Source organism: Cebidichthys violaceus, unplaced genomic scaffold (genome assembly GCF_023349555.1).
Source record: "Cebidichthys violaceus isolate CVI_PGR_0920_01 unplaced genomic scaffold, fCebVio1.0.p SCAF_11, whole genome shotgun sequence".
NCBI classification, from domain to species: domain Eukaryota; kingdom Metazoa; phylum Chordata; class Actinopteri; order Perciformes; family Stichaeidae; genus Cebidichthys; species Cebidichthys violaceus.
Window position 1 is genome coordinate 4,827,037 of NW_027176274.1, and position 14,923 is coordinate 4,841,959.

At 40.6% G+C, this 14,923-nt stretch overlaps 1 protein-coding gene across 1 annotated transcript in view; it reads right to left on the bottom strand.

The window, feature by feature from the left end:
* Positions 1-14,923, bottom strand: part of lrp1bb (low density lipoprotein receptor-related protein 1Bb) — a 232,969-nt gene that overhangs the window by 134,784 nt on the left and 83,262 nt on the right. The window lies entirely within an intron of this gene.

A 14,923-nucleotide genomic window follows, 5' to 3' on the forward strand; every position in this document is an offset into this window, starting at 1 on the left:
AAGATCTGCTAGCTAGCTTTCTGTTTAACTAAAGTCCCGCTGGCCCACTGACCAATCACGGCGCACCTTAATGCTGACGTACTTAACAGGCTACCTCGGTAGCTCTGGCACGTCAAAGAACACGCCCAACATGTCAAACTAAAGATTTGATTGGTTGAAGACGATGACAATCAACAATATTGTCTCCATTTACTTTAATCTGCAAAGTCTACTTAGAGGACCTCGGGTCTCTCTCCTTACATAGAGACATAGAGGCTGACTCTGATTGGATAAGAGCTTTACTTAACACAAGCTGCAGGCTGGAAGCAGAGCAACTGAGGAAGACAGGAGCTGTGTAATGAGAAAATAAGCTAATGGGAAAAAAATGATAATACATGTAGTGCATTTATGAAAAATGATTAAATTATAAAATAGCTATAACTTTGTGATTCTGTTTCGGCCAGCAGAGAAGGCTTAGCTGGCCCTGACGGCCCACCACTGAATGTAAGGAGAGTTGTTTTAATTTCAAGAGATGTGAAAAAGCAATAAAAAAACATTTCTAGACATGCCGATGAAAGCAGCAAGCACAGATACACATACTGCACATTTATGTATGCATAAATACAAAAATTAACAAGCACTCACACAACTTACTTGGTGGCTGTATCCACAATTTCAAAATGCATTTTCAGCTCAATTTAACACGAGACCATTAAAGTTTTACCCTCTGAAAATAAATGCAACAGCCTGGTGGTTAGCACCGTTACAACATTTCTTAATGTGGCCAGCACTGACATAATGTGACACTGATTATGACATAAAATAAAGCCATCGCATTTATCCTGCTTTGCTGAGCTCTGAATTACTCATGTTTAACTAGTGATTACCAAACAGCGGTAAACTATATGAGAAACATGCAGTGAAAAAGCTGCTTCCCCCCCCCCCCCCCCCCCCCCATACAAATGGATTTCTTCCAGATCTGACTACACGCTACAGTGTAACCCTTTCAGCCTGAGCGTGAAGATCTGAATCATAAAGACAATTACATTTATTTACAACCTCGGCCACAATGTTTTTTTAGATGTTTTTTTTTAATGTCTATACCTTAATTCAATGTAGCTGCAGCTCACAATGAGAGTTGCCCACCAATCCTGTTATCAAGGCCAAACTGGTTAAACACATCCTTTGACAAAAAGGAAAACTATATCCTAGGCTGTTTTAAGGAGGAGCTAAATGTCACATAGGACGCTCCAGTCCGATGCAGCCCCTGTACCTCGTTTTCTGAGAATGTGAGCCGCTAGCTGGGAGAGCAAAGCATTCATGTCAAACTCATTTAGAAGATGCGAATGCGTTTTTGAGGGTGACTGAGAATCTGCTGGACATATTGAGGTGGACAAGAGAGAAACTACTCCTGGCAAAGTGGAGCCAGGTGAAGCTCTACAATGAAATGGCAAAACATTGAACACAATCAGCCGCCATGATGGTAATGGTGAGGGGGGAAAAGTGCAGGTTGAAAGTAATCAGAACTACACTCGCCAAATAAGAGCCTCACGCCGGTAAAATGAGTCCGCTTGGATGGACACATTGTGATTTTCCGCTATCTTTCTGAGACATTAGCATTTGAATGGCTCAGTGTAAACATACGTTCCCTTCCCCTTCTGACTGATATTCAGTTTGAATACTGTATGTCAATCAAAAAGATTTTTTTTTTTTTTTGGTGAAACAGGTTCCTGACTGGCTGCCTCTTACGATGGCTCTACAGGTGTGGAAAAAGAAAGCTGCATTGCTGGAACCGTAGCCTCAGTCTTCATTTCTGCAACAAAAATTAAATCTGTAGACTATTCCTGTTTGAAATTTGATTTCTTCTTTCTTTTCTCTGTGAATAAAAAAAGTACCATAAATCATACAGCACTATGAAATGTGTATTAAAATGCTACCTGGTGAAAATACCTTCTGAGGTAGTAGGAACTTTAAAAACAATCGTGTCAGCCCCTGACAGGTGGGTCAAAGAACCCACGCTGCTTCCAGCCATCTCTGTTTACTCGCTCTCAGGCTTGTGCGTGGACCCCATGTGACCCATGCATTGTTATTCATCACGTGGCACGGGCAACTAGCGCGCTTCCCTGTTGTGAGGCGGTATGCAAAATGACTACATGGCGGGCTGAAGATATTCAAAGCTAATCCTTATATCTGCTCAAAGACGCCGGATCATCAGCTTTCCCTTTTGGCAAACACTGAGTGCTGCAGGGATTGTGTACCTGCCACTGAGCCCGCTTGATGCTTTTCACATATCTAGAGCACGAGTCAATAGTGAAGTACCTGTAGCCTTGACACTACGGTCCGCAAATCCACTTTATGTGGAAGAAATACGCTGACAAGATTTTCATTTTCTGTGATCTTTACTCTTTATAACGCCATGTCAATGTTGGCATTAATGAAGAAGTATTTCTTATATACCGTCTCCTGCAAATGAGGAATAACACAGCCGAGACCGATGCACTGGCAAGGAGAGAGAGTACACTCAAATTAGGATTTGTAACCACAACGGTGATGCGAGAAACAGCATGCTCCAAAATCTTTCCTTCTCCCCAAAAAGTATAATGAATGCACCTTAAAAAGAAGCGACTGCTGAAGTTCGGGGCACATGCAGAAATATTCATGAGTTGCTGGGCAAAACAGATACAAAACAGTAAACAATATGAGCCCAGCCAACCAATAACCTTTCGCAATGTTAAAAAAAAAAACAAAATTGGATTTTGTAAAATGTTTGAATAACTGAAACATGCAGTCAAATGTTACTCACTCTGAAACAAAGAGGCATATGCATTCAAAACAGCAAGCCCAGTCTAATTTGCAGTCAACTGCGGTCTAATTTGCTTTCATCAGATGCACTGTATCAACACAACGATTCCAGCAACTGCAAAAAGAAATAATTCCATCTGTTTTCACATTGTTAAAGGAGCGGTTGAGAATATGAAGCTCAGAGGAGTTATTTTTACATTATTATATATTCTGAGAAAGTTATGATTTGCTTAAATTCTACTCATGATCTGGATATTGCAATATCATTACGTCTGTGGCAGACTACATTCACATTAGGGAGAGAGACCAGCATAGTCAGAGCACAGATACTGTACATTGGCAGCATGTAGAGCAGGGGTGTCAAACATACGGCCCGAGGGCGACAAGCGGCTCGCCAAAGGGTCCAATTTGGCCCACTGGATGACTTTGCAAAGTATGAAAATCATTCCATTTTCTCAATAAAATGCACCCCCAGTGTCTCCAGTGGGACACTGGGGGTCTCGCTGTCCTTATAAGAGTACCGGGCTCTCTATGCGGGATCCGCTATAAAGCGCTGCAGGGATGACATGTTTTTGTAGGCCAACCCCAAAGTTAGCATCGCCCTGGTTCCCTCAACAAAGTGGCAATGGGACTTTTTTTTATTGGATTTGTGATTAATGGCAAAAAATAAGCTCTGTGGCAAACAGATGTTTTTTGATCCTTACATGTATTGTTCAGCAAGACGATCGTCACAAATTAACACCACGTTTGCGATTTTCCAAGCGATGCAATCGCCAGAAGTAAAAATCCATAACGTATAAACAAACGACACCACAGTCAAACGACCTCACGTCCCCACCAATCAGCAAACGAGACACCAGTTCCTCTTTCTTCACAGAGGTAAAGGGCAAGCCACTGTTCTCTGGTGTGGTCACAGCACCTCTCAGTGCTTAAAGAATATCAAATGTGGTGTCACTACCAGACTCATCATGGCAAAAAAAAAACCACAAGAACTAGCAAGGACAACTCAGAGCAGAGAAGGTAAATGGATCGTTAGGAGGTTTGAGGAAACAGCAGGCTGCTTAATATTACATCATCTGTTTTGTTAATGGAATGTAACGGAACTTTTTCAGAATGCACTTGTACTCCTTTACGTTACAACAAAAGACATATTTGGAGGTGTTGTTTCTTATAGGTTACTATGCAATGGTTTCAATGAGCCGGCTCATTTGAGATCTAATTAGGCTGAATTTAACCCTTCAACAAACATGAGTTTGACAACTCTGTTGTAGAGAGTGGCTGAAATTAGAAATGTAAATGAAAAAAAAAAAATCTTAGTCACATCAAGCGATCATTCATCATTTATGTATCTTTGTACTGATCAGTCATTGCACTCATTACATTTTGTGTTATGAGATGATAACAACATGATATATGACCACTAAAATCAAACTGAAATCAAAATGAATGTTTGCTTAAAATGTGGTATGACTTGTATTCATGAAAGACACACAGCTAACACACCGCTGAGCTGTGCAGGAGCTGACGAAGACTGAACAGGTGTTGATATGACATGACCTAAAAGGTAGAGTCTGTAAAGAATCAGGGTAAACGTTAGCAAGCTAGACTAACTCTCATTGACAGGAAGCTAGTAAGTCTACCTTCAGGGCTTCCACTTCCCCTGTGGAATACCGACTTCACCATAAAACGAGTCCTCCTAAATGTTGAATGTAGTAAAGGGAATCACTAACGGTGCATTGACAATTCTACGATGCCTTGTATCAACCTCCGTAGGCCGTGAGGGGCTATGATGTGCTCTTGTCAGAACTAGACGTCGACAGCAGCTCTCCTAACAACACTGGCTCTCACTTGTCAGGCACACATACATACCGAAATGGTTGTACCCTCTTTAGAACAATATGCACAATAGTAGCAGTATCACCATAGTTCCACCATACTGAGGTACTGAGGAGTTAACATTTCAAATTTCTGGTATTATTCATGTGATTCACAAAGCTACAGTAGCACTCTGCTTATTCCGGGGACATTTCACTCCACAGCATCCCACAAAAACAAAAAAAAAAAGTCACACATCAATGAAGACCACTTGAGTGGAAGATTCTCAGACCTTCCACATTCAGCGACACAGATGGCAGAGTATGAATGTTGAGTGTGGCACTGTTGCTCTGCTAACACAAACAAGAAGCCTCATCATGGGCAAGGAAAGACTAACCAAAGGCTAACAGTCAGATTGCCCCATCTGGCCTAATTATGGCTTCCAATTGGGGATGGCCATGGCCTTAGTCTCTGAATAGTCAGTCTTTTCACAAAACTCGGTTGGCAGTGAAGGCCTGTAATTAATGTGGGACCAAATTAAGATGCAAACCCAACACAGAGGTGGCTCAAGGATCTTTAATGAGCAGGTTTCTCACCCATATATTAGGAGCTTAACCCATCCTGTAGGCCTGTAGCTGTGGTTGGTATGCCCTATTGGCAAGAATGACAAGATTGATTCCACGAATATGAAATTGGGTCATAAATTCCCTGGGGTTCGATCATTCAACAGTTTCCAGAAGTGTGTGCGGGGAAATGTTATTTGTAAAAACTGAGCAATGATTGCAGCGACACAATTTATTGACAAGGCTTTAGAAAGTTATCTGAGAAGCTTAAGTGTGTCAGCTTTGATGTGAAATGGAGCCGTCCGGATGGTCTAGAAGGTATAATTTCCCCTAGAAATTGAGAGATACACGCGTATATACATGTAGTTTTCAAGAAATGTAATCCTGTATTTCAAACTAGGGCTCAAATGTGACAGTAAATGTTGTTAATCCCTCAAAGCACAATTCGCGGAGGGATTTTGGAACTGGTGCACTGCCAGGCTTCTGACATGCCCTTAAATATTGGAAGACACATCATGGGTGTGGGTGTCGGGAATCTTCCGGCAAACAATGAAATTTTAATTCTAACCACTCCCGAGGAAGAAAATCCGCTGTAATAGGATTTGATGACACCAGATTGTTTCCTCATATTAGGAAGAGTACTGATGTGAGTGACAATATCTTGCCAGGCTGTGGAACAACAAAGTAAGATGCATGAATTATTGATTGTCAGAGTCTGCTGGTATTTATATAGTGTGTACTGGGGCCTGGCAGCTCCCTAGCCAGTGTTAGTAAGATAACAAGAGCTGGAACCTCAACTCCTCAAACAGCAAAGCAAAATATGACAGATAACTTAAAATGAGATGAGTTTAATATGTAATACTTTGACAAATTCTTTGGGAATTTGATTTAAATCATCAGATTGCGTCGGTTTTCGAAAGCAGAAGTAGGAATTCAAAACGCCATTGAAAATGATAACCTCGTCGTGTCTAAAGTGACCACAGTGAGGTAGAGTCACACATTAAAAAGCACAGCACATTGCAGAGTACCACCGCAGAGAGGACAGCCATCACTTTTGGCTACTTACTGTAAATGTTCCATCCATTAGAGGGGCTAAAATTTAATAAATATGCTAATATGTTACAGTCTACGAGGCTGGTTGGCAGCGCGTTTTCAACCTACTGAGAAACACTAAAAAAAGACGATTGAGCTGTATTCATGCCATAGTCGTTTCATAACAAGAGCATCACTTATCACAGGCTCCTTCACTCTGGAGGGAAGTGTTTGTTTGAGTTGTCCTACTGAAAAGTTAATCAAGTGAGATAATTGAATGTTGCTCAGAGACAGAGGGTGGGAGGGAAGGTGTTTGACATCGTGTAGTTTCCACAGGCTTTATCATTGCAAAATAAAGAAAAACATATATTAATGTTTTCTGCTGTGTGTGTGTGTGTGTGTGTGTGTGTGTGAGAGAGAGAGAGTCAGCATTTCAGAGTCGGAGACTATTAGAAAAAACAATTAAGGTGTGTGTTTGCCGAAGAAGATGAACCGGGGAGACAATGCTTCCTCACTGCCACATCAGTAATGAGATTTGTTTTTTTTTTCTGTTACTTTTCAGCCCGTGTACTCGGAACTCTAATTCAAATCCCCAAATAGGTAAAATCAGTGTGTTCTCCGCAGAGGGTAAACACATTGCCTTTGACAAGTTGTGCTGTGACATGGAAATCATCGCCGCATAAAAGTCCAGATTACCCTTACGTAGCAAAAAATAGATCCATACATTTTTTGGAAATCAAATGCATTACAGAGAATGTGAAAGCAGAGTGCTGCGAGAGGCAGCGGCACCTCATCACCAACATTCAGCCGCATTCAAGGGATTATTTTTGGCGACGCTTTTTCTGTTGAAGTGCGACCGGCACAGGTTCACTCTGAAAGTCCAATCTCATATTTAATCACAACCAACTAGCTCTCTACGAAGCAAATTAGTGTTGTTTGTTCGTCTTTCCTTTCTGCATCGTAAATCTTGTTGTCAAGTTCACAAGTTATTTTTTGCAGCTCAGAGCTAATATGTATCACGCATATATAGCATCTAACTCCTCAATGATGAAACACGGATATAGGGTCTTAACTTTGAATGCTTTCAGTGTCAGGATGCACCCAAATTTAAAAAAACGATCCCGTGCGCTCGTGATTTAAACTGCATTTATTTTCTGCAAATTTGAAGAAAAGGCCTGTTTTTGTCTCCTGCATAGTCAAACAATAAGCACCATCACCAACTTATCTTGAACACAATCAGATTAAATAGTGCCGTTTCTATGTTGTTGAGATACTCACAGGGTTCTCTCTCTTACTCCTGTTTTTTAAACCAGTCAGAAACAAAAGTCAACTTTCAAGCAAATATACAAACATTGACCAATTTATCTCACATTTTAGATATGATAGTGCTACTGGACTCTAATACATTTCATCATGACATTTAAAAGTGGTATATTATTATTCTTCGACAGCTACATAGTTGGCCAGTCATGACAAAGTGCTGGCAAATCATGCCTGACAATATTTTGATATCCGACTGACAACACCTGATATGAATGATAGCGTTGAAAGCTCTGCACCGCAGCAGCTTACGCTGATGTTGATGTTGGCTTCACAGACCGACAGGACGAGCTTCAAGTCTCACAACCGTGAGTCCTGGATGTCTCCAATTAAGAGCTGCTAATGTGATGAGCTTCAAAAGATGATACGATGTGCTTAAAAGTTTAACTGAGATATTCTGATAACACTTTACGCTCAATAGCTGTTGAGCTGCCTGCTAGCTACCTCTCTGAAGGGATCATCTACATCCATCATGGGGGGAAAAAAACAGTCAGTTTATAAAGAAGTAAAAACATAACACCCAGTCCTTCATTTTGAAATACAAAAATGATACTGAGTGCTGTTTCTTCTTCCACATTTGGCAGCATAAATGATCCCAGCATTCACAGGGCTTATTAACCAGAGAACAGCCACACGTTTATGTTTTGTTTGGCCAAATTGTATGTTATTGACTACAATCAACTTACTGTAGCTGTTTACTTACTTTGACTGGTGTCATAGATGAAGCTAAAGTTTAAACTTCCACTTACACAGCTGGTTAAGACAATTAACAACAACCGCAATTAAGTCAATTGCGGTTGTTGTGATTTGGAAATTGCACTCTTCACTCAACTTTCACTCCAGTCAAACCGTGTCATTAATTTCTTTCTCACGAGGGTCATTTATCGAGAATATGATTTATTGACCAGTGAAAGAACCAGTATGTAATATAAGGTTCTTATTACAAAGGCAATAAGTGTCCTTCACAACCTCTTCTTCCCACATCAGGAGAACCGAACGCAACCAAACCAACCAACCTGCATGTTGCTCGGATCTCCTTAAACAGAGGGACTGATTCTGCTTCAAATCCTAAAATTATAACAATCATATAGAAGCACGCACCGAGAATTAAAGTGCATTCAGACGACTCACGTTTCAAAATCAGTTGATACAGTACATTGATCCATTTCTCCCTGAGAGATCACGCTTGGAAGCTTAGCACAAAGAGAGAGGAGAGAGATCAGGGAGGACCTAACTTCCCCAGTGGGGGAAAACCTCCGAATCAGAGCCGACAGGGGGATGAATTGGAACAGTGAGCGCCAGGCGCCAGCGATAGCTGTGGCAGCTATGCTTGTATTGTGAGCAGCGAAGCAGCTCTTTCATTGGCAATGGGAAAAGTGAGCACATGCGTGACAGCTTAAACAGAACACTATATTAGAGCAGGGCTGAGGATATACAGTGTATTCTGTGTGTGTGTGTGTGTGTGTGTGTGTGTGTGTGTGTGTGTGTGATTTTTACAGCATGTCTCGAGCTATCGGAACTCAGGCCTTTTCTCATTTTAACCAAGCATGGATTATATCTAATGGTGGCTGTTTGTGATATTGAAATTGACCCGTTTTGATCGTGAGTAGGATTTTTTATTTCCTGCTACACAACATTTACAAGTCATGCCCACTGATTCTGCAATAAATGTCAAGTTTCCATGAACCACTAAATGAGGCTAAGGATGAACGTAATGGTCGGGGTCGAGCTCAGTCAGAGTAGTGATGAATGTGTTGTCTAAATGTCATTGAAAGTGAACGGCGTTGTGGACTGCATGTGGTGCTCATAGTAGGGTCACCCAAACTTATGTTATTGAATTAAACATTCAATCAGAACTAGCAATGTCTACAGCCAGTAAGTAATTAACCGTATTTCAGTTTAGATTGTAGTTAAAGAGAAGATAAAAAGGACATCCTAGCAGTACTAACTGCCAAAACAAAATCAATGACTAAAATGCTTTGCTGAAAAAGCCTTTGTGCTATATTGTCAATACAAACTAAGGCAGTTGCTACTTGTTTCCAATTATAGTAATTGAAAGTATCTTATTCCCGGCTAGCACTGACAAAAAATATGATGGAAAAATAAACTTATCACAGCTGAACAGCTATTTTATTAATTATTGGTTGCCGCGCTACAATTTACATGCAACTCCCATCTAATTGCATGTTCTCCTTTTCACCATCTGCTCTCAGAAGGGCACAAAAACACCTTATGAATGGGCAAAAGCGCTATATTGCAAGGTCATGACTGCAATCTCATTGGCCTGCTTAAGCCAATATCCACACTGCCATGAAAACTGAGCCCGGATTATGGTGTTTTTTATCAGCCAGTTACTGACTCATAAAACTTAATGCTGATGATCTTTCTGGGCATTCACACAAAAACGGCTGTATTCATTCTCGGCGATGACACAATATGCACAGAAAGTGCCAATTATGATACACTAGTGTCAGCATACGAGTGATTAAAGCCAATATGCAGACTTGTTAATGCGAATACAGCATATCCACGCTACATATATATCTGTATATTATGTATCTGATGGCACTTGTTTGTCAAAAAACTACCACCATCGTGATATTACAAGTGGGGGTTAAAGTCAGGAGAAGTAATAGAAGGATGAAATGCAATAAAGCGAGCTCAGATGTTATACGGTCTCATATTACGCTCTATTCAGGGTCATACGTATTTTGATTTTGTACTAGATCATGTTTGCATGCTGAAATAATAAATGCCGGTATTCACCCTCTGGGAGGTTCAGGGAGAACGTGTCAGCATGCAGATGTAACTGCAACGCAAACGGAGCGAGTAGCGTGGCGGATGAAAATAGAAGACGGTGAAACAGCAGTCAGGTAATTATTTCTGGTGAAAAGACACCCAATAAACATACAGAAGTACTCAGATTAATAGTGTATCGATTACTGCAGGAGCACGTCCCCATGCCGTTGTCACTACACACAATGCCAGACCACTTAAACTTAATGTTACCCTATAAGGCAGCATGTCAATAGAGCCGAAGGTGGAATTACTGATCTAATATAAATGTGAGACGGTTGTTCTTGTCAGACAGTTATTGCTATATTTATGCTGTGAAATGTTTGTCAAAGCTGCAGATCATGTTTGAAACACGTTTCAAAAATACTGTAGAGAATATTGGATAATTAATATCGTCATCTGTCTACTCAAATAAAGTTTTGCTGTGAAAGAGAGAAATGTGTTGTCCGTATTTACAACCTGTAGTAAAGGATTACATTTTCATAATCACAATGATAAATGAACAGTTTGTTTTTCCAAGTTGTTTTTCCCTATCACCTGTTTAAACATTGTTGATACGTAAAGCCTCTAATACAACAAGATCATGAATTGTACATTTAAAAATGTCAAAAACCCTCCTTAAAAATAAAGCTGTTGACTCATAAACAGACTGTGAATTGGGTACTGCATAATGCCAAAAAGTAGCAAAGCCATAACTTGTGCGTAAACTGTCCAGATCATGTGCTACAACAGTGTGTCACAAATTTAACAACCTTGTGAATCCTCCTGTATCATAACGATTGTAATAACTTTACACACGCAGTCCATCTGGCCGCTTCAGCCGGCGTTATTACACCTCAGTGGATTATTTAGGCGAAGAAAACAATGAAACTGAAAAAGTATTCAGCTTTAAATCGCTCGACGTGGTCGGGAGGCACAGAGAAGAGGTTTATAGACTTTACTAATAATTTCTCCTCTGCTCTCTCACTCACTGCATTAATCCTTTTATAGCACAGACAAGGAATTTGTCTTGGTGATTTGGTGCATAACAATAAACAAGAGCAAAAGTCTAAAAACGGAACATAAATGATGTTATTTTAGCTGGTGTCACTTTCAAGGGAGCCGCTCTTCTCCGTACTGCCGGTCTGAGCGAGGTAGTCACCGGGTGCTAACGCATCAAAGGTACACAAGCACGCAAAGAAAAAGCTGTTTTTATAAATTCCGTACGCTTTGAACATATGTTTTTACAACAACAGTTACCTACATCCAATCTCCTACAGGCGATATTTAAATGGCGTCAAATGAAGCTTAACGTTGTCGAAGTCTGTCTCTGTATTACATAATCATCTTAGCTGAAGATGGTTCAACTGTCTGGAACCCATATTTGGCATGCGGGACCCGATTTCTGATCCCATGCTACGCTATGATTGTGCAGTCTGCGTTCGAGGGGCGGGGCTTAGCTGTAACTGCCGTGGAACTGAATAGTAAATGAAGTGTTCAGCAAAAAATTCAATGGGTATTCATCGCTACCTTATGTAATGTCCTGTACTATATATAGTCAAGGTTGTACTGCTGACATTCACTTTGAGGCAGCAGTGTGACGGCGTTGAGTTGGCTTCAATCTATCTGAGATCTTTCACTGCTCTGAGTCACGATCCAGTCTCCAGCAGAGGTCCTCAACAGTTTCACAAAAAGCAGAATGCAAATGATTTTACCATCATGTTGTTTTTTTTCCCATAACAAAAAATGCCGCTCTTTTTGAAGTGAAAACATTGAGTAAACTGTTTGAACAAACATGGATTGAGCCTGGCATCAGAATTAAGCTTTCATTTTCAAATCTAGAAGAGACCTAATGCCAAGCATTAGGTTGACAAAGTCTCCAAATGCAGTTTCCACGCAGCTCCATGTCTTTCCTTTTACTCACCACGTACATTTGGAAGATATTTGTTTACGACCACTTCCTGGGACTGACCTTAGGAGAACATGTGACAACTGAAGCTGAATTGTGTTCATTTAAATCTGACATTTGTCTTCCTTAAGCCAAGCAGTAGAGACTTCAGAGATCCCCCGGCACAGCCACGAGCATGTGATTAAGAATGAGCAAGTTTCCTGAAGGTGAACGAAAAGAGTTTGGTGGTTTTCCATCTGGGCACCTTCATATCAAGGCCTCTCGGGATGTTCAGCATGTATATTCATAAGAGGTGGGCAGGAACGGGAGGGGGGGGGGGGGGGGGGGGGAGTTTTGTGAGAGACCCAGCTGGTTGCCTAAAACTTCGCTTTGGTGACCTCAATTTCTCCTGCTTCCAAATGAGTTTGGTCCGTCCGTGTGGGACTAAGCATACTGCACAGTATGTGTCCCTGAGTGACGGAGCAGAAGGTCGGAGCCACACAAACGGGAATTAGTCTCATGCTTATCTTTAACATTACATTTACATTTTGTGCAGAAAGACAACAAATGTATATTTTCTACAAGACTAATGTACCTAATCTGTCTTACTACCTTACAAGGAAGTCAAAGAGGCGGACTGCAGTTTTGCATTGAGAGGTGGATCGTTCGCATTCAGGTCACACATTCTTTCATATCAGAGAGTGCCTTTTAATCAAATGTAGAACACAGCGGTGCCATGCCTATTCCATGAGAAGGGATGTGTGTGAAACGCCATCAGGCTGACATGTAAAGTGCATGAATGCAGTTCACAAGGTTACGAGTGTGTGGAACTCATAGCAGTATCGCAAAAGGCCAGACAATGAAGATGAGGCCGTTGTACTGTAGAGAAACCTGTGAAAAGCAAGGTATATTTCAAGTATGGTCTACACAAGGCCACAGTAAGGTTACTCAACAGGGTCGATCATGAGAAAGTATGGAAAGTCAACACGTAAAGCAGATGTGAATTATGGCAGCCGTGAAGCCATAAAGGGTGACTGTGGATAAGTGGAGAGCAGAGCCGTCCTTCAATCAGGGGGTCGGCGGTTCGATCCCCGCCTCTCTATGTGTCCTTGAGCAAAACACTTAACCCCAAACATTGTTCCCCTGTGCCTACGGTGTAAAGATAGATAGATGCTGAACTGTAAGTCGCTTTGGATAAAAGCGTCTGCTTAGTGGCTGTAATGTTAAAAATCTAAAATGTGTGAACGGCACGTAATGAGAGACTAATACTATTTTGAGGCAAGAGGAAAAGACTGGATTAATCTGGTTTGTTCAAATCTAAATATCAGTTCAAGTCAGGAGAAAAATCGCACCAATGTGTTTATGCATGATTTACTAAAATGCCTCACCACTTGTGTGTGAAAAAAATGTACCCAAATTACATTGGAAATCTTTCAAAAGTGTATTTATATTTAATATCTGCACAGATTTTGCAGCCCAAATATCAAATTAATGTTGGTTGCTTTATGGTGCTTCAGTGAAACAAAAAGTTGTCCTTATGGATGAATCCAAGTGTGGCATTTAACTCGTCGCAGAGAGGAAACATCATTTTACAGCTTCAGCTTCTCTGTGAAAAGTATTTTACCAACAAATGCAGAATCCAGATCCTTTTACAACAGCGTAAAAAGAAAAGCCGTCTGGTTGCTCGTTTATGTATAAATGGAATATCAAAAAAACGAATATTAAGTAGGAGATTATGATATACATTTCTGATTAACGGTAAAACTATATTTTTAATTATTATTATTTGAACATATTAAAATTTACAAGAGCTAAAAAACATAATATATTTTATTATTTCATTTTACTCTCCAACCTTTGAGGTATCCATAAATGTGTCGCTTGTAATTTAAAAAGGTAGGGATTTGTGCAATGAAATCTTTTTTTATTTTTCGGTGCTCAGCTCCTCTTTTTTTACTTTTGAGTTGCAAGTTGCACCGAATTACATTGGGAGGTTTATCGAAACCTTGTGCTATTGCTTTGTCCCCGAAATGGAAAAACATTCAGAGGAACAGAATTCAATTAAAACATCTTTGTCTGACCTTCGTTCCATCTACATTTTTTACTTTCTGTAAAAGACTATGCAGAGACCCTTTAGTGCTCCCAGTAAGATAAAGAAAGGTGAGGCTTAGTGCTATCATTTTTAATTGTATGCTAGAACTATACTAGAGTAGTGTCTAATTGGTTTCCATTTGGGGGATCTGTAATAGAGACAGTAATTTACAATTTGCAAGCAGTGTAAATGTATTATCGCTACGGCTACTTAGCGCTGCTGTATGTGTGAAGGACTTTCTTCTCATGGACATATATATATAGCGTTGAATGAGTTGGCTGGTATAGCAGCTGATAATGTAGATATTAATCACCTGGTCCTTCCAGCATCAGTGGATGAACTGACATTGTGTTGACACACTTGTGGAACTTGTGAGACATCTGAGCCTGCAGAAACTGCCTGGCGCGTTCTACCTCGGCCCGACTTGAGCGGTTCTAGCAGGTGGGGTTTTGCGTTGTAATTAAACCTGACACGACATGAACACAGAACTTGAACCAGGCTTTCAGAGCTTCTATCCTGCTTAGTTGGATGAGCAGACCTTAAGGTATTAACCCTTAAAAACCGTTTGGTATAGCTCAGGAACAATTCAGCAGATTTGGAAAGTAGCCAGAACACGGTTTAATCAATCCTGTTTCAATCCTATTCTCCGGTCCAAGG